This window comes from Pseudophryne corroboree, chromosome 6 (assembly GCF_028390025.1).
Source record: "Pseudophryne corroboree isolate aPseCor3 chromosome 6, aPseCor3.hap2, whole genome shotgun sequence".
NCBI classification, from domain to species: Eukaryota; Metazoa; Chordata; class Amphibia; order Anura; family Myobatrachidae; genus Pseudophryne; species Pseudophryne corroboree.
The window spans coordinates 764234227-764254986 of NC_086449.1; positions in this window are offsets into that span (position 1 = coordinate 764234227).

The following is a 20760-nucleotide window of genomic DNA, read 5'->3' on the forward strand; positions in this document are numbered from 1 at the left end:
CAGTAACTCACGTGCTGCATTGCATCATTCTCTGTATGTGAGGAGATACAGTTCTATGATCAATTTCATTGCTATTTAAAGTACATTTTTGCGGAAACTAGTACTATGAAGTTCGTATACAGTTAATTGAAGCAAATGATATACTCATGAAAGTAGTTATACGTTTTGACTTTTTCATATCTATTTTATTTACTTTGACATTTTAAAATCATCCGTTCTCTAATAAAATTTTTATTGATTATTAAAACATTTTTTGTAATAACATAATGTATTAAAATAAGAGGGGTATACTGTATGGGGGACATTCATCAAAGCTTGGAGAGAGATAAAGTAGAGAGAGATAAAGTACCAACCAATCACCTACTGACTAACATTTTTCTAGCATAGCCTGTACAATGACAGTTACTAGCTGATAAGTTGATAAATCTCCACCTAAATGTGCACTTTATACAGTATAGCCCTTATTATAAAGTTAAGCTAGGTGCACACTATACAATTATTGTGCTGATTTGCCAATAATCGGGAGATTGGACAAGCTTAGTGTGCATGAAGGCTCATTTTGACGTTTCGGGAAAATCTCGGCCACAAACATGAACGATCGAATTTCCAATCTGTTGTTCCAAAGCAAAAATCTCAGCCACAGTCTCCACATATTGGCCATTGTGTGTTCATTTTCAATAATCTGGCCATATGTCCAGGTGGGTAAATCGAGTAGTGTTTGGTTGAGGCCCATTTTTTCCACTGGCAGATTTCTCGAGATTTCTGGAGAATGTGGGCGATTTTTCAGGGGATAAAAGTGTGTAGCACAGATATTGGTACCTAACACTAGGCGACTAATCGTCCCTACCAAATATATCTGCCAGTGTGTACTTAGCATAAGTCTGTTTACAAGGTACTCTTTCTACTGAAGGATGGCCATTTTTATGTTATCTACCGTCTCCTACTGAAAATATAGGGAACTATTGTTTCTTTTTGCCATATGCTGAAAAGGTTAATATTCTTTGTTGCTTTTATTAATTTTTAGAGCTTTACACAGTGAGTACAATGCAGATTTACACGGAAATCTGTTGTATATTCACCAGTATGCAGAATTGTGCAGATCATGCCTTATCTTAACAGTGCGCACTTTCACCTACCCAATAATAGGTGCCACGGCCATACCTAGAGATGTGCAGGAGGTACAGGGCCCCTGGAGCTGCACCATTGCAGCCTCACGTCACCTGGAAAATAGCACCCTGTAGCCAGCAGAGCTGCTGCAGAACCGCCTGGAGTGTCGAAAGGATGCTCTGGGCGGTGCTGATCTTCCTCCTGGTGCCGCCCCCTTTTACAGTGATGTCATATGTTTAGGGGGCGTGGCAAACACAGGGCAGAAATCACCCTGCTCCGGCTCTTATATGTGCAAATGATGTTACTTACGGTATTAATGTTTACATCCAACGCTGCACATTGGCACGCCCTCACTAGTGTACTGAGTATATGCAAGTGCGAGAAAAGCAGAGCCCATCTTTAACCCTCTTCAGCCATAAGTGTAGATGCACTTGAAATGCACATGGTTATGCATCTCTTGTACTTAACACACAGGGCCGCTATCAGGGGGGGACTGCTGGGACTCCAGTCCTGAGCCTGGACAGAGAGGGGGCCCGCAGAATTAGGGAGACTTTTTTCATTCATGAAACTTACTATATGCTAGTCACTATTAATTCTGTATGTCAACTACTAGGCAAAAAAAAGATGTCATTTACAATCATAATGGGTAAAAGGCACAATAATTTGCCCGGGGAAAGGGCATACCTATTCCGTCAGTCCTGGGCCCCGCAATTTCTGATGGCAGCCCTGCTTATGCATCTTCGGTCCCAGAGAGTGCCCAGCACAAAAACACATTGACGCCAACCAGTGTACACAACTGGCCCCACTGCTCCACACTCTGCATTGTATGCTGCTGTCATACAGACAGGAGCTTAACTCGGATATTGATGGCTTTAAACCCTACATGCCAGATATGAATGCTGTGGTAGGATTGTGCTGTGTAACGTAGTATTTTACAAGCTTTTGCTAAAGCCAACACTGAAGACATCTGAAGTATCCTGAAGGAATGAAGGTCATAAAAAGTGTTTTCTTTGGGAAAAGCACATGTTGTTTTTTCCAGTCTTCTCTCCCAGCACAAGAGTGTTAAAGGTCTCTAGGTCAGTTCCTCTGGGAATATGGTCATCCATTAGGCAACATCCTCTGCAGAGGTTTAAAAAAAAAAAAAAGTAAGAAAGAAAGAAAAAAGTTGACGTTAGTACATTTGAAGCTCTTTTACATTTTGTTTTAAAATCTTAAAAAATGTGGAGACAGAAGAGAGATTACATTTCAGCAAAGTCAGACTGGTTTTATTAGTTCCACATTGTTGGGAGACAATAACAGTGAGACGCCGAGCTGCAGTAAGTCGGCCAGGCAGAAATGCTGTTCTTATTAAAAAGAATGTGCAACATCTGAATTTAATCAGACCTCTGTCCCAGTATCCTCTGCAGTAATAAGAGCTAGTCTACGCTGAGGGTAGAAGTATTCAGGTTATTCATATATATTTCCTCATTTTTGGCGCTTTCCATTACTTTAGCGACATTGGGGTATATTTACTAAGGTCCCGATTTTGACCGAGATGACGTTTTTTCTTCAAAGTGTCATTTCGGGAATTTACTAAGCAAAAATCTCGGCAGTGATGAGGGCATTCGTAATATTTTGGAAGTCCTAGGAAAAAATTACGAATCAATACACCATCGGTCAAATACGCCTGCAATTTGGTAGAAATCGGTCATTTACTAAAAAGTTAAAATCACAAACACTGCCGACAACAGCCAAACACTGCCGTGCTGAAATACAAATCGTGAAAAAGTGCTAAAAAAAACCAGACCTGCTTTTTTATCCCGTGTTTGGATAGGCATGCACGGATCCATGAGATCCGTGCATGTTTTTCAGTGGGAAGGGGTGGGAAAGTGTTTATTTAAAAAAAAAAATGCGTGGAGTCCCCCCTCCTAAGCCAAACCAGCCTCGGGCTCTTTGAGCCGGCCCTGGTTGCAAAAATATGGGGGGGAAAATGCCAGGGGTTCCCCCATATTTAAACAACCAGCACCGGGCTCTGCGCCTGGTCCTGGTTCCAAAAATACGGGGGACAAAAAGCGTAGGGGTCCCCCGTATTTCTGAAACCAGCACCGGGCTCCACTAGCCAGATACATAATGCCACAGCCGGGGGACACTTTTATCTAGGTCCCTGCGGCCCTGGCATTACATAACCAACTAGTCACCCCTGGCCGGGGTACCCTGGAGGAGTAGGGACCCCTTCAATCAAGGGGTCCCCCCCTCCAGCCACCCAAGGACCAGGGGTGAAGCCCGAGGCTGTCCCCCCCCCCCATCCAAGGGCTGCGGATGGGAGGCTGATAGCCGTTTTGTCAAAAAATGAATATTGTTTTTAGTAGCAGTACTACAAGTCCCAGCAAGCCTCCCCCGCAAGCTGGTACTTGGAGAACCACAAGTACCAGCATGCGGAGGAAAACCGGGCCCGCTGGTACCTGTAGTACTACTACTAAAAAAATACCCCAATAAAAACATAAGACACACACCTTGAAAGTATAACTTTAATACATACATCCACACCTCCATATACACATACTTACCTATGTTCACACAAGGGTCGGTCCTCTTCTCCATGTAGAATCCATGGTGTACCTGTTGAATAAATTATACTCACAAAATCCAGGGTAGATGGCTCCTCTTTTAATCCATTTGTAATCCAGGTACTTTGCAAAATAACAAAACGGACACCCGACCTCGCACTGAAAGGGGCCCCATGTTTTCAGATGGGACCCCTTTCCCCGAATGCCAGGAACCCTCTCTGACTTATGTCTAAGACGGTTCCATCAGCCAATCAGGGAACGCCACGCTGTGGCATCCTCCTGATTGGCTGTGTGCTCCTGTACTGTATGACAGGCAGCACACGGCAGTGATACAATGTAGCGCCTATGCGCTCCATTGTAACCAATGGTGGGAACTTTGTGGTCAGCGGTTGACCGAAAGTAACTTCACCGCTGACCACAAAGTTCCCACCATTGGTTACAATGGAGCGCATAGGCGCTACATTGTATCACTGCCGTGTGCTGCCTGTCATACAGTACAGGAGCACACAGCCAATCAGGAGGATGCCACAGCGTGGCGTTCCCTGATTGGCTGATGGAACCATCTTAGACATAAGTCAGAGAGGGTTCCTGGCATTCGGGGAAAGGGGTCCCATGTGAAAACATGGGGCCCCTTTCAGTGCGAGGTCGGGTGTCCGTTTTGTTATTTTGCAAAGTACCTGGATTACAAATGGATTAAAAGAGGAGCCATCTACCCTGGATTTTGTGAGTATAATTTTTTCAACAGGTACACCATGGATTCTACATGGAGAAGAGGACCGACCCTTGTGTGAACACAGGTAAGTATGTGTATATGGAGGTGTGGATGTATGTATTAAAGTTATACTTTCAAGGTGTGTGTCTTATGTTTTTATTGGGGTATTTTTTTAGTAGTAGTACTACAGGTACCAGCGGGCCCGGTTTTCCTCCGCATGCTGGTACTTGTGGTTCTCCAAGTACCAGCTTGCGGGGGAGGCTTGCTGGGACTTGTAGTACTGCTACTAAAAACAATATTAATTTTTTGACAAAACGGCTATCAGCATCCCATCCGCAGCCCTTGGATGGGGGGGGGGGGGGACAGCCTCGGGCTTCACCCCTGGTCCTTGGGTGGCTAGAGGGGGGGGACCCCTTGATTAAAGGGGTCCCCACTCCTCCAGGGTACCCCGGCCAGGGGTGACTAGTTGGTTATGTAATGCCAGGGCCGCAGGGACCTAGATAAAAGTGTCCCCCGGCTGTGGCATTATGTATCTGGCTAGTGGAGCCCGGTGCTGGTTTCAGAAATACGGGGGACCCCTACGCTTTTTGTCCCCCGTATTTTTGGAACCAGGACCAGGCGCAGAGCCCGGTGCTGGTTGCTTAAATATGGGGGAACCCCTGACACTTTTTTCCCCATATTTTTTCAACCAGGACCGGCTCAAAGAGCCCAAGGCTGGTTTAGCTTAGGAGAAGGGACCCCACGCAATTTTTTTTTGGATTTTAACACTGATTACAATTTTTTAAAAGGTGCACAATGAAGCCCAGCACGGATCTCTCAGATCCGGCCGAGATTCATTGTATTAAAGTCGGCAGTGTTTTACAAGTCACGCACGTAAAACACTGCAAAAAAAACCGAATGACATCGATATCGGTAAATCCGAAAATGCAGAATACGACAGCTTAGTAAATTAGTCGTAATAAATTCAAAAAGTTGCAACTTTACACTTTCGATGTCATTCGTGATTGAACTTTGACCTCAGACGGGAAAATACGAATTTTAGTAAATATACCCCATTGTGTTTGTTGTTAGGTCTGTTAGTCAGTCAGTACGGTTGACACAGTGGTTAGTCATCACTGCTTCATAGCCCTGAGGTCATGAGTTCAATTCCTCATCAAAGTGTAGTCAGAGCTTGTATGTTTGGGTGTGTTTCCTCCAGGTATTCCGGTTTCCTCACACACTCCAAACACCCTGGTAAGTTAGCTGGCTTCTGACCAAAAAGGTTTTTATTTAACCCTGGTGTGTATGTGTACCCATGTGATAGGGAATATAGATTGTAAGCTCCACTGTAGCAGGGACTGGTGTGAATGACTGAAATATTCTCTGTAAAGTACTGCACGTTAAGTGTGCACGATATAGATAGTATATTACCGCAATACGCTTAGTCAGGGGCACATTACGAGATGAAGGGGGCCTTGTGCAGCCTCCGTCGGGGCAGCTGATAATAAATAAAAATACCTCTGTGCTGACTAGGAGAAAACTGCGTGGGTTTCATGTTGCCTTTTTAAGCTCTTACCCGACCATGAGTGATGTCACAGATACAGTATCTCGCGCCCCATTAGGATGAGACATAGGCCTATTCATGAAGCAGTGAAAAGGGTGAAGAATTGAGCCAGTGGAGAAGTTGCCCATGGCAACCAATCAGCATTGAAGTAACATTTATAATTTGCATACTATACAATTGTACAGAGCAGCTGATTTGTTGCCATTAGCAACTTCTTCACAGGCTCACTTCTCCACTCTTTTCACTGCTTCATGAATAGACCCCTGAGATACTGCCAGTGTGCTGTATTGAGAAAGGATGATAGGAGAATTACTGTAGGTTATAAATGGCGTGTGGCGACGATAAAATTGCTGCTGTGGAGAATTGTTACCTCTGCAGCCAGACTTACTAGCAGAAATTGAAGTGAGAATCCCTTTAAGTAACCGACTTTACATATTAAAATAGCAAATGAGATACCAACCAGCCTGTATGAAGTTAGTGCCGCGGTACAATAGTCCATAAACAACTTCTTGGGCAAAATAGTGTCAGCATGTTGATATAAACACAGATTAAACAAAAGATATTTCCATCCTGTAGAATGTGACTTGTTATTCACAAAGCCAGTGGTTTCCTGATGTTGATGAAGGCCATCTGCTGACTCCGTCCTTTGTCCAGGGAAACAGATCCCTCTGTCTTTCATCCGTGTAAATATCCTACTTCCTACAACACCGCATATTATATTTCCTAATGACTTTTTATATAAGCTTCAAGAACGTCATTAAAAGACTTAAAGCAGCATACGGTCCAAAATACATTATATTTACAGGTTTATAATTCAATTATAGCTGTAAGTTCTGAATAGTGTAAGAAGATTTAACACAAACTGAAATACAGGTTACAATTTAATAAACTGGCAACTAAGAAACAGTCAAAGTAATGTCGTAAGAGGGCGCTGCACGCAAGCATATAACTTTGTGAATCTTTATTGTTTGGGGACGGAAATAATGATTTGACTCAGTGCTTACAATAATGTATTGTATAACCAGAGAGCAAAATATAGTCCAGATCAATGGAATGCTTTGTTCAAACTATTGTACTATCATTTATCAACAATTCGGAGTTTGACCTCCTGTCGCTGACGTCCTGACACTGGCGTTAACCATTTGAGCTTATGGTCTACACTCTAAATAGATTTCCTGGAGAGGGATCCAAAGTATCCTTCCCCCTCACTTGTGCTCGCACATGCTCAGTTTGATAACTGCACATGTGCATCGCAGTAGGGCTGCTGGGTTCCGAGCCTGAAAGTAAAGTGTTTGCATTAGCAATCACTTTACATCTTATGTATTGCAGGGATGGGCTCCTATTAGACAGGGACGTGCAGTGAGCACAAGCAAAACATGTGCAGAGAGAGTTAGATTTGGGTGGGTTATATTGTTTCTGTGTAGGGTAAATAGTACTGGCTACTATATTTTTACACTGCAATTTAGATTTCAGTTTGAACACATCCCACCCAAATCTAACTCTCTCTGCACGTTACATCTGCCCCACCTGCAGTGCACATGGTTTTGCCCAACTGCTAACAAATTTGCTGCTGCGATAACTCTGAATTAGGCCCATTGTACACAGGTGCAGAGGTATATACTGCTGGACTTTTTACTCCAGAGTTTTGATTATAAAAATGATTAGAATAATACAACGTAGATATTTATAATATATTCTTTGTATTTTTCACATACTTTATATTTTCCAAACACTAGCTTATACGTTAGTATGACAGAAAAGGCACTGCCTCACTTGCCTCACCCCACCACACGTCACATAGGCCCTGGCCACTGCATATGATTAATGATGCATCTCTGTGATGCTTAATTTCTTATTGCTGTGTTAAGAAATTAGAATTGTTGGGTCCAATTCCCAATAATTGCTAAATATGCCCTAAAGTGTTGATTTATTATTTATTATTAACAGTTTCTTATATAGCGCAGCATATTCCGTTGCGCTTTACAATTAGAACAACAGTAATAGAACAAAACTGGGTAAAAACAGACAGACATAGAGGTAGGAAGGCCCTGCTCGCAAGCTTACAATCTATAGGGAAATAGGAATTGATACAGAAGGATAGATGCTACCTATTGCATAATGGTCCACCAGATTCTTAATGGGTTGTATGATATGATCACCCCGCAATGTTGGCCAAGTGTCAGGAGGGTGTGAGAGTAAAGAAAGACAAGATATGTGATGCTATGTATGTATACTGTACAGAGAGGATAAGCTGCAGTCTTGCCGTAAGTGCTACTGATATTTGCCTCTTCAGGAAAGCGAATCAAATTCCAGAACCGCCCACATAACTTTCATAAACCTTCCTATCAAATTGCATCCACTCTGTACAGTCCACACATATCCTCACGTCTTCTCATCCTTCCTTTCGACCCCGGTTCATCATTGCTTTATGACCATATCATACAGCCCACCAAGAACCTTTGCAATCTGGTGGACAACTATGCAATAGATAGCACCTATCCTTGTGTATCCATGCCTAGTTCCCTATAGAGTGTAAGCTTGCGAGCAGGGCCTTCCTACCTCTATGTCTGTCTGTTTTTACCCAGTTTTGTTATATCACTGTTTTGTTATATCATTGTTATTTCAACTGTAAAGAGCAACGGAATTTGCTGCGCTATATAAGAAACTGTTAATAAATAAATTTGTGAACTACATTACCCATAATCCTCAACCAGTCACAGCCAATCTCTACATAAAGAATGCAGACCTCACAAATAGAAATAGATAGAATCTGGCTTTGGTCACTATGAGAAATGTTCCTGTGAAATCGGTTCTCCCTAAAAAGCCTGCAGTGTCTGGAACAAATCAGAGTCATTATACAGAAGTCAACACTGCAATATGTTTTGTTTCAGTGTGGTTAATGTATATATATTCTGCTTTCCTTTACGCCACACATGACCATAACAATGCACTTAATGTTTGCCATCTATCTCTTCATTATTTATGTTCCACCACAGAATCTGGGTCAATCGCAGTACCCAATTTCAGCCAGCAGATGGTGCCATTGCCAATGTCTAGGTTTTTTGTTGAGCTTTAAATCAGTGACAGATGTTCTAATGTGCTTGTATAGATTTAGGTTTCATCCTAGTCGTCTCCTTGACAACGGGGAGTCACAGGATGCTGATGAACATGTAGCATTAACCCTTTATTCACTGCCCTCAGGAGAGGGGAGGAAGGAATAGTCTTTGCTGGCGGTATCCTTTTTCCTGTTACCTCCTTTTTCTTTGTGGTGACAGCATCACTTGCAGCTTCCTGTCATTCTGGGCTTCTCTGGATGGAGGAAAACAATTGGCCAATATTAGCACTTGGCAGTAGGAGCTACTGCTTTTTTGTTTTCTTAATATGGACATAGAGGAAAGGATTTTCTATACTCACAGCTGCCGCAGAGAGGGAATACAGGGGTTACTGTGCTATACGGTTTCATTAATGCAGGGTTTTATATGTCTGTTTACGAGTCTCCTGTCGAGACAGAGACTTTGGGGGCAGGGATCTGCGTTCATCCATCCACCTAAAAACCTAATTCCAGCTAAAGGTTTCCCATTTAAACCTCAATCCCTGCAGCAAGGGTGGGTGGTGTTATACTGCACGCTTGTTAACACGCAGAATGTTATTTAATCCATTTGGCAGGCAGAAGTATCTGCACTTGATGGCGGATCTATTTTGTCAGGGTGACCGAGCGCGCCGCTCCTCTGCGTGTGATCAGTTATTTTTAAGATAAGAATAAATAATAAAAATAGAAAAAAATCCATCACTTTTTATTTCCTAATAGAACCCAAACACGGATGTCTTTCCATTTCTTATTTAAATTCCGTATTTCCTGTTAAAGGAAAAGCAATGATACAAAATCTAGAAAAGGACAATGCTCGTCTTTATGCGTCCATTGGTGATCAATAACACATGAGCTGCTTGGTAATTACAGGGAGAACAGGAAAGGCTGTATCTGGCCGGAGACCCGGAGGCTTGATCCTCGCAGGAAGCTGCCATTTAAATATTTTAACATAAGTATAAAGGAATCAGAAACGTATTACAAAGGTAGAAGGGAAACAGCTGGCTGTATTTAGTTGTCGTGTCCTGTTGATCCCAGATTTGCATTCAGTCTCCCCGTGTTTGTGAGCGGATGCCGAGACTGCAGCAGCCTAGGTGGGGGGATTATCGGTCAGAATCGGACAGCCTCATTTCCGGAAGTATAAGTCAGAGGACCAATTGTTCGATTGTGTGAGTTCATTAAATTATGGTGTGTGAGCTAATGTATCTGACCTCAGGGAGAGGAGACGCAGGGAGTGAATGCTGTGTCTGTCAGATATTCTGCTCCTGATGATAACCATAACACAAAGAATGAGCTTTGTGCATCAGTGAATCGCATCCTTGGTTACTTTTCAGCAATCTGCAAGAAATACATAACTTAAAGGGGACATGTTCTCTGGGGCTAATTCAGGTTGGATCGCAGTGTACGATCCAACCGCAAAAAATTACAAAAGAGAGGCAGGCGCTAGCGCAGCGCCAATCCTGCGCCTGCATTTTCTGTGGTGGGGCCACAGAAAATGCAATTGCCTGCCTGTCAAGCGGCAAGGCTCCATTTCCAGGGGAGAGAGGGCGCTTTGGGGGGGCAGAGGCCGGCAAACGTGGGGCAGTGCGGCGCAAATAGTGGCGTAGCTGGGGCATGATCACGGCGGACACATACCGTGACACGCATCCGCCGTGATCGGAAACATGGCGGCGGGCCTTCTGCAGGTGTAGCTAAGCTGCACCGGCATGAGTCATCCTTAATTTCTGCTAACAAGCAGAAATTGCGATGCAATCGCAATTTCTGCTCGTTGAAGTGGAGGGAGGGGTCGGTCAGCATGCTGGGCGACCTTGCCCTGCGATGGCCGGCCCCCAGCATGTGAACAGAAGGATTGCAGAATTTGCAATCCTTACTGAATTAGGCCTTCTATCTATAAATGTGGTGTACCACTGGCATAGCTATAATGGGTGGCTGCACCCAGTGACGGATATGGGCATGAAGGGCCCACCGGGGGAATTCAGTGGTAGGGGCCCATGCTTAGAGGCTTGGCTAACCATTACCACATGGTCTGAGTCCCTTGATAAATGTGTATAGTAAATACTGCTAGTGCATGCATGATATTGTACCAGACTAATATCAGCAATGTTTTGCAGAAATGTGCAGTATAATGTAACATATACATAATGTATAATTCAATTGCACAATCTGGAACCTGATCCCTGCAGGAAGTTACTGAGTTACATAATCAGCTAGTACTTTCACCTGCCCTATATTATATATGCCCCCAAGGAGCTTGCATTATCGTGAATAGGCTCTTATTGAGCCTTGTCTACATGAAAACACCCAGGGGGCAAATTCATCATCACTCAAATCATCACTTAAATTCTACAAAAGTAGGTGAAAATGAACATTTTCACCTACTTTTATAAAATTCAAGTTCTGTGGCCATGGCCGTAACTAGGTGTGTGCGTAGGGAGCAGCGCACATAGCGCTGCAGGGTAGGGACGATGTTGATGGCACTTGTCAGTTATCTGTTTGAAGTACTTTCACTTGCAGCTTTCCCCCTTTTTGAAGCCCAGCATCTCCTGACTGCCCCTGTCTTCTACCCTGACCCCTTCTGTCACTAATACCTATACAGCATTCATGAACTCAACTTGAGATTTCCTTGTTATTCAGTCACACTGTCCTTTATTACATTTCAAGTTGCTGACATTCCTGGGATTCCAACCCATTGCCTGTGGCATTGCAGCCAGACAATTTATTCATTGAGCTATCTGCCCTTGCATAGAAAGCTAGGAAATTCTAAGATAGAGAATTTTAACTATTTGAAACTTACCTTGTACTTTGTGGAAGAAATGATCAGCATTGCAGCTGAGCAGATCTATGTAGTGTGTGGCTGCAAGAGAGTGGATGTGTGACTGCGCACTACATAGATCTGCTCAACTGCAATGCTGATTATTTTTTTACAGTGTACCAGTAGCTTCATATAGTGTTCATAGTTTTTATGTAGGATCAAATGGCTCAATGAGTAGGGCGTTTGATTACAATCCAACAGGTTATAGGTTTTAATCCTGGGTATGGCAGTATATTTAAATGTGTATTGTAACTGAAGGGTATTGTAACTGAACAACAATGAGCTCTCAAGTCAAGTGCATGAATGTGGTATAAAGAGGATTTGTGTCCAAATCCATTTTTTTTTTTTTTGCAGTGGTCTATAAATGTGTGTGTATTATATATGTTTTATGGGCCTTTCCCTAGAGACCTCCTGCTGAATCAGTTAATATTCTTAAATTGTATATTTTATACTTTCTCTCCTGGGATTTTTTCACACTTTGAAATATGCACTTTAGATAAGGTTTACATAATATATTGCATACTAACCTTTTACAGAGCGTTTTTTTTATTTATATTTTTTAATCTCATCATTTTGTGCTTTTTATAGTATTGTAAAAATAAAATTATTTTATTTTAATATATACAATTATCATGTGGTAATTGAGATTGCAAATATTATACCGCTGGTCGCTAGAACCCCTATTCGGTATTTATATATATAAGATGTAATAAACAGACAGAGAGGAGGGGGGTGCAAATCCCCACCCCTAAATTCCCTTCCGCACACTGAAAATTACCTCTATCCATCCCTGAACCTATCTGGTAATAAAATTCAGAGAATTAGTCACAAATGTTTGCAAACACATGTTTAGCTGCTGGCCACGTCACGGCTTCTCCGATACAGCAGTCCTAACCTACATAATAGCAGTGCCCACATGGGGCCATGTAATTTGTCACAGTAGGCCTCATGATATATATAAGATGTACAGGTGCACTTTTAGTCCATATGATATAAATCTCTTTTCCCAGGAAAAGGATTATGCAGAGTCTATGTCCCAAAGAACTGCATCCAGCACTAGATCCTCTTAAAGAACCGCATCTTCTCTTTATATAATCTCCGGCCCCCAAGAGATGAATTTAACTAGAAAAAATGGATGAAAAGAGGGCGCCCATAGTGCAAATCAATTTTATTCACTTAAAAACAGTTCTTGTAGAAAACAACAATACAAATTGCAGCCTCGTACCAGGTATCTCACCGCTGTGGGCTGGATACCACAAGATGTAAAACAGAAAGCCTCGGCAATACTGGAACACTTCACTAGGGAAAGGAGTCAGGACCATACACCGTATCCACTCTTCACCTTAGGATCCGTCTGGACACTGCTTACCACCAGCATGAAGAACAATATTCTGGGCACAAACACCACGTAGGATAGGCCATGTATATATAGAATGTGGGAAGGGGCATCATAGAATGGGCTTTCTATGGGATCAATCTTGTCATGCCCCTTCCTCACGAGGCATGTGCCTTATGTCCCTATTGAAAAGGGTGGGTGAGTGTTGGGAAGGGGAGCAATGCTCTCTCTGGCACAGGGCACCAAAAAGTCTAGATACGGCTCTGTTTGTGGCCATTCATCATGAAGATAAAGCAGTAGATATCACAGATATCTCTTGCTCACCTGTCTCTCCAGAGCTGGCCCAGCGTCCCCATACACTAGTATGGGGACCTCATTATCAAGCTCCGAAAGCTTGACTGCGAGAGCATTCACCATCTACAGAAGGCGAGTGCTCCCTCACCCCCGCTGGTTATCTATGGGAAGCATGCCTGGTCAGGGATGCTGACGGCTGTACCGGACCCAGGTAAAGGACCCGGCAGGCCAATGCAGGGAGGTGTGGCCAGCTCCCCTCCTTAGTAAATTTGAAAAAATGAAGTATTTGTGCGGCCACTACCTGGATCTGTAACATACAGTGTATGACTGTTGGTAACACACCTGTGCACCTGCTAGGTGGTATAGAAAATAAGAACTGTTACAGGTCCTGAGGACCAGGGTTGACAAGCGCTGACCTAGATAAATACTCACCATCAACTGCTCAGTAAAAGTATTTAGATAAAATGTAAAACATCGTATGTCCTTTCAAGATATGGGGGGAGATGTATCAAACATTGGCGAGAGATAAAGTGGAGAGAGATACCAACCAATCAATTTCTATCTGCCAATTATCAACAACAGCCTATAAAAAGGGCCAGTTAGATGCTGATTGGGTGGTACTTTATCTCTCTCCACTATATCTCTTTCCAGGCAGTGATACATCTCCACCATGGAAACTTTCACATATACATTTGTGAACGTTAACTGTAACTGTTTTATGAAAGTCATCTTCTATTGTTGGCTTAATGGTTCTCTAGTCCTTCAGTGCTTGTGTCTTTTTGTCTTCTGTATCCATTCAATTCTTTCAGCTATTGACCAGTGCAGCTGGAATATAGAGAGAAGACGGATGAAGAACCGAATGAAGAGAATGGGAGAGAGAGAGAAACAGAGAGAGAGAGAGAGAGAGAGAGAGAGAGAGAGAGAGAGAGCGAGAGAGAAGATGAGAAAAGGATACAATTAAATTACATGAGAAATTATTTTTTTTAATGCCAGATTCGTATCTCAAGGTCCCCCCTGCAGATTACAGCACAAACATTTCTTTTACACGGGAACAAAAGCAACATTTTTAGCCTGCGACACCATTCAGCATATCGGAAAACAAACAGAGTCCTGGCACAGGAAATTGATCCGCACTGCAGCAAAGGGGTGAATGCACTACTGAAGGTCAGCGAGAGATTCCCATAACTCACTCCCTGTGCTGTGGATCTGGCACCCTTCCTATCCGCAATCATTCTGTGTGCAGCTTAGTGATACTAATAACAATGATACATAGCAGAGGCGCCCTGAGCTCTCTGTAAAGTACTGTTATTTTATGATTAATAAGAAAAGAAACCACTGACGAGCGGGGTGACCTGCAGGGATAATGTCATATAAGAACGGTCAATGACTGCTCTCTTCTTCAGAGGGATTTCACATTCTGCAGCCAAGAAGCTTGCAGTACATTTAAAGGAACACTGTACCTACTGAGTTGAATTAAATGTGCTTTTATTTGCAATGTTTTACAGAGGATGTTCAGTCATTCACATAATACTCAGACCCAGAGGAGCTTACAGTCTAAATTCTCTACAGAAAAAAGAGAAAATGCAGGTGCACACTCTAAATACAAATCACTGCTAATCAGAATAACTATATTAAACTCTGCAATATAACATAGAGTACATTTGAGGTGCTTAGCATAATTTTGGCCAAAAATTTTGTCAAACCACCAGGGACCTGACTATGGTTCCACCAACCGCCACTTAGTGACCTCACTAAGGCTCAAGTTCAGTACACAGGCCCATATGGTGTGACTGAGCTGATCCAAGACGAGTAGTGTACTGTCTTTTTCTTTACATTTATTTGCATTGCAGATGCAGTGAAACACTGCTCACAGTGTTCTACAGACACGGGCGACAGGAATTAGTTTTAAATACATACAACAAAGTTGTCAAACATCAAGTTGATCAGTGCATGTTAGCAATGCAGTTTTGTCTCTTCCATTGGTTTTATTTATGCATATAAGATGCAGACTTTGAGGAAAACAGATGCTCATGTGGTCGAGTCACCTTTAACCAGGCTTGCTGAGAGGGGCTGTACAGCGCAACCGAAGCGACAGTGCATGAGGGGACGTCTGTATGGGGAAAAGGAAACACAAACCAGAAAGAAGGTGAGGAATAAAACAGAGATGAGTCTGGGAGAAGGTTAGTGGTAAGTAGGGAGAGGAAGGGGAGAACTGTGAAAAGTATCAGTGGATCTTCCATAAGAATCATAGGGGTCTATTCAGTGTCGGACTGGGGCATGAAGCGCCAAGGGAATGCAGTGGTAGGGAACCATGCTTAGGGGTTTCTCCAGCCTCCAGAGGTGGTGTGGCCAGCCAACACAGAAGCTTGGCTAACCATTAGAGCGAACGTGGTCTTGGCCGTTTGATAAAGATATGCATGGTAATGTATCAGATTAATAAATGCAATACACTGTAGAAAATACACCATAGTCCCGTGAAGTATAATGTATCATATGTATAATTCAAGTGCACAGTCTGGACATTGATCCCCAGAGGAGGAGCTGGGCCCTCGGTCAGTGGGGCCCACCAGGGGTTTCCCCTGTATCCCTGTGGGTCTGTCCAACCCTGGGTCTATTTACTTAGCCTTGAATGGAGGTAAAGTTGACGGAGATAAAGTACCAGCCAACCAGCTCCTAACTGTCCTTTTTCAATTCCAGTCTGTGACATGACAGTTAGGAGCTGATTGGCACTTTATCTCTGTCCAATTTTTCTCTATCCAAGGCTTAGTAAGTAGACCCCAAAGTCTTGTATCCTGGACTGTACTGAGGGCGGTTGGACTGGTACAGCCACCCAGGTCACAAGAACCAGGGGCTGTCACTGCTGCACTTTATTTGCCCTAGTGGCACCTTTCACAGCTCATTACAGAGCCATCTGTCCATCCCCAAACTTTCCGCTGGTTATTCACCATTGGACTGCTCTTTGTACTTACCGCCTTGGAGCCTATCTCAGCCAATAGGGTAACGCTGCCAGTGCAGAGAGGAGCTTGGTCTCTGCCCGTGCCAGCTATTAATTTTATTCTGATGCTTCTTTGTCAGGAAGCGTATCAATAAAACTTTCTCACACCATGAAGAATTGTTACCTCATTTTCCAGCTAATCCATATTAAACAACATAACATAACCATTCCTGAAACATTGGCAATGAAGGTGGCATCCAGTGCATTCTTTATTTTTGTTTAGTTTTTGTAACTGTGGAGATAATAGATGTTTTACACAACATTTAGTAAATTTCACTGTTGTCCCAGGCACCCCCAGCATTGCCACTCGGAGACAGAGGTACATAATGGAGCAGATCAGACATCGCAAAGGTTTCCACTTGTACCCAGAACTTCTTAATTAATGGAAAATCCCATAGGCAAAGATGGACTAGAGCATTTTGGACATTTAGCATCACTGATCGTGTCGCTATCCTGCTATCTAGTGGGAGACAAGTATCGGCTGTAAAAGATTAAATATATAATTTCTCCACTTTTATTCTCCTCTTCATTTTCTTCTTCCACAGACCGCTCCTGATCTTCTCCATCGCCACCGATGCTGGAAATACCGGTCCTCTTCATTTTCTTCTTCCACAGACCGCTCCTGATCTTCTCCATCACCACCGATGCTGGAAATGCCGGTTGGTCTTGAAGGCCATTTGAATTTCCACCATGCTCTAAAGAGTGGTGGTGGTGTTGCTGTCATTGTGAAGAAAAGCAAGAAAAAAAGCCATTTGTTTCCCCCAGCACCCTGAATGATAACCGTAACCAGATTTAAATTCCACATAATAATAGAATTCAGAGATCTTCGTTACACGTATTTGCGCAAATGTGTGAATAAGCCCCAAAGCCGCATCAAGGCGTCTCTGTATATTTGGGGTCCCTAGCGCTATATCTAGGTGCAGGGTGTGGCACCCCAAAACACCAGCATAAGCCAGAAAGCCCAGCGTAGCATACCAGTGAAAAAACTATAGTGTTAATAAATTAGTATTTAGGAAGCCGAAGCTATAGAGAAAGTGATACAAAAATGAAATGCAATTAAAATAGAGAAATAGTGTTAAAAAATTAATAAGTGAAAAGTGTTAATAGAATGTAAGGGTATGCCACACTAAGGCCATCCAGCTCAGCCAGTCCAGAGGCACCACACCTCACACCTCCATTACCCCAATCTGGGTCTAAGATTAACCAGCAAGGAGCCACATGATAATGGCTCCTTACTACAATATGTCTAAGCTAAGAGCTACCTATCTTGGAGCAACCCCATAATGCTCCATGTGGCATGTCAGGGCCTGCACCTCCTCCTAATACAGGAACCTCTCTGCCTCTCACAACAAACATATATATAATTTTTTAACACTATTTCTCTATTTTAATTGCATTTCATTTTTGTATCACTTTTTCTATAGCTTCGGCTTCCTAAATACTAATTTATTAACACTATAGTTTTTTCACTGGTATGCTACGCTGGGCTTTCTGGCTTATGCTGGTGTTTTGGGGTGCCACACCCTGCACCTAGATATAGCGCTAGGGACCCCAAATATACAGAGACGCCTTGATGCGGCTTTGGGGCTTATTCACACATTTGTGCAAATATGTGTAACGAAGATCTCTGAATTCTATTATTATGTGGAATTTAAATCTGGTTACGGTTATCATTCAGGGTGCTGGGGGAAACAAATGGCTTTTTTTCTTGCTTAGAAATACCCCTCCCTTTCGAGCACCTGAATGATATCACTAAGCTAATTGAGCGTCTACCAATATATATGTTTGTTGTGAGAGGCAGAGAGGTTCCTGTATTAGGAGGAGGTGCAGGCCCTGACATGCCACATGGAGCATTATGGGGTTGCTCCAAGGTAGGTAGCTCTTAGCTTAGACATATTGTAGTAAGGAGCCATTATCATGTGGCTCCTTGCTGGTTAATCTTAGACCCAGATTGGGGTAATGGAGGTGTGAGGTGTGGTGCCTCTGGACTGGCTGAGCTGGATGGCCTTAGTGTGGCATACCCTTACATTCTATTAACACTTTTCACTTATTAATTTTTTAACACTATTTCTCTATTTTAATTGCATTTCATTTTTGTATCACTTTCTCTATAGCTTCGGCTTCCTAAATACTAATTTATTAACACTATAGTTTTTTCACTGGTATGCTACGCTGGGCTTTCTGGCTTATGCTGGTGTTTTGGGGTGCCACACCCTGCACCTAGATATAGCGCTAGGGACCCCAAATATACAGAGACGCCTTGATGCGGCTTTGGGGCTTATTCACACATTTGCGCAAATATGTGTAACGAAGATCTCTGAATTCTATTATTATGTGGAATTTAAATCTGGTTACGGTTATCATTCAGGGTGCTGGGGGAAACAAATGGCTTTTTTTCTTGCTTAGAAATACCCCTCCCTTTCGAGCACCTGAATGATATCACTAAGCTAATTGAACATCTACCAATATATATGTTTGTTGTGAGAGGCAGAGAGGTTCCTGTATTAGGAGGAGGTGCAGGCCCTGACATGCCACATGGAGCATTATGGGGTTGCTCCAAGGTAGGTAGCTCTTAGCTTAGACATATTGTAGTAAGGAGCCATTATCATGTGGCTCCTTGCTGGTTAATCTTAGACCCAGATTGGGGTAATGGAGGTGTGAGGTGTGGTGCCTCTGGACTGGCTGAGCTGGATGGCCTTAGTGTGGCATACCCTTACATTCTATTAACACTTTTCACTTATTAATTTTTTAACACTATTTCTCTATTTTAATTGCATTTCATTTTTGTATCACTTTCTCTATAGCTTCGGCTTCCTAAATACTAATTTATTAACACTATAGTTTTTTCACTGGTATGCTACGCTGGGCTTTCTGGCTTATGCTGGTGTTTTGGGGTGCCACACCCTGCACCTAGATATAGCGCTAGGGACCCCAAATATACAGAGACGCCTTGATGCGGCTTTGGGGCTTATTCACACATTTGCGCAAATATGTGTAACGAAGATCTCTGAATTCTATTATTATGTGGAATTTAAATCTGGTTATGGTTATCATTCAGGGTGCTGGGGGAAACAAATGGCTTTTTTTCTTGCTTAGAAATACCCCTCCCTTTCGAGCACCTGAATGATATCACTAAGCTAATTGAACATCTACCAATATATATGTTTGTTGTGAGAGGCAGAGAGGTTCCTGTATTAGGAGGAGGTGCAGGCCCTGACATGCCACATGGAGCATTATGGGGTTGCTCCAAGGTAGGTAGCTCTTAGCTTAGACATATTGTAGTAAGGAGCCATTATCATGTGGCTCCTTGCTGGTTAATCTTAGACCCAGATTGGGGTAATGGAGGTGTGAGGTGTGGTGCCTCTGGACTGGCTGAGCTGGATGGCCTTAGTGTGGCATACCCTTACATTCTATTAACACTTTTCACTTATTAATTTTTTAACACTATTTCTCTATTTTAATTGCATTTCATTTTTGTATCACTTTCTCTATAGCTTCGGCTTCCTAAATACTAATTTATTAACACTATAGTTTTTTCACTGGTATGCTACGCTGGGCTTTCTGGCTTATGCTGGTGTTTTGGGGTGCCACACCCTGCACCTAGATATAGCGCTAGGGACCCCAAATATACAGAGACGCCTTGATGCGGCTTTGGGGCTTATTCACACATTTGCGCAAATATGTGTAACGAAGATCTCTGAATTCTATTATTATGTGGAATTTAAATCTGGTTACGGTTATCATTCAGGGTGCTGGGGGAAACAAATGGCTTTTTTTCTTGCTTAGAAATACAGCTCCCTTTCGAGCACCTGAATGATATCACTAAGCTAATTGAGCATCTACCAATATATATGATTGTGAAGAAAAGAGCAGTTGGGGAAATCTGAATGTCCTTCCATCCAGGGTGTTGGACCTTCCACAGATACATGATCTTCATCTGTGCACGAGTCTCGACAACAGATTTCAGATTTTGAACCTAAATATCGGTGGCCATGTCTCAACATCATGGGTGTCAAGCAGCTTCTCAATTTTTTTATTCAAAAGACTTCTAGCTATGAGAATAATTGTCCCTGTTAATATCCCTGTTTTCCAGTATTGATCAACTAAATTGCTTGTGTTTAGTGTGTTTTATACAATTTTCTTCTGACATTTATTGCTATTCTCTATTTTAGAAATCAACATTTATTTAAAATGGGATAGCCTTGCTCCAAGATCCATCAAAACTGTATTGTGCATAATTGGGGCTGATTTAGAACTGGACGCAAGTCAGTTTTGCTTATACATATTGTGATTCCTAGTACTCCATATACATTGGAGCTGAGCAAACGCA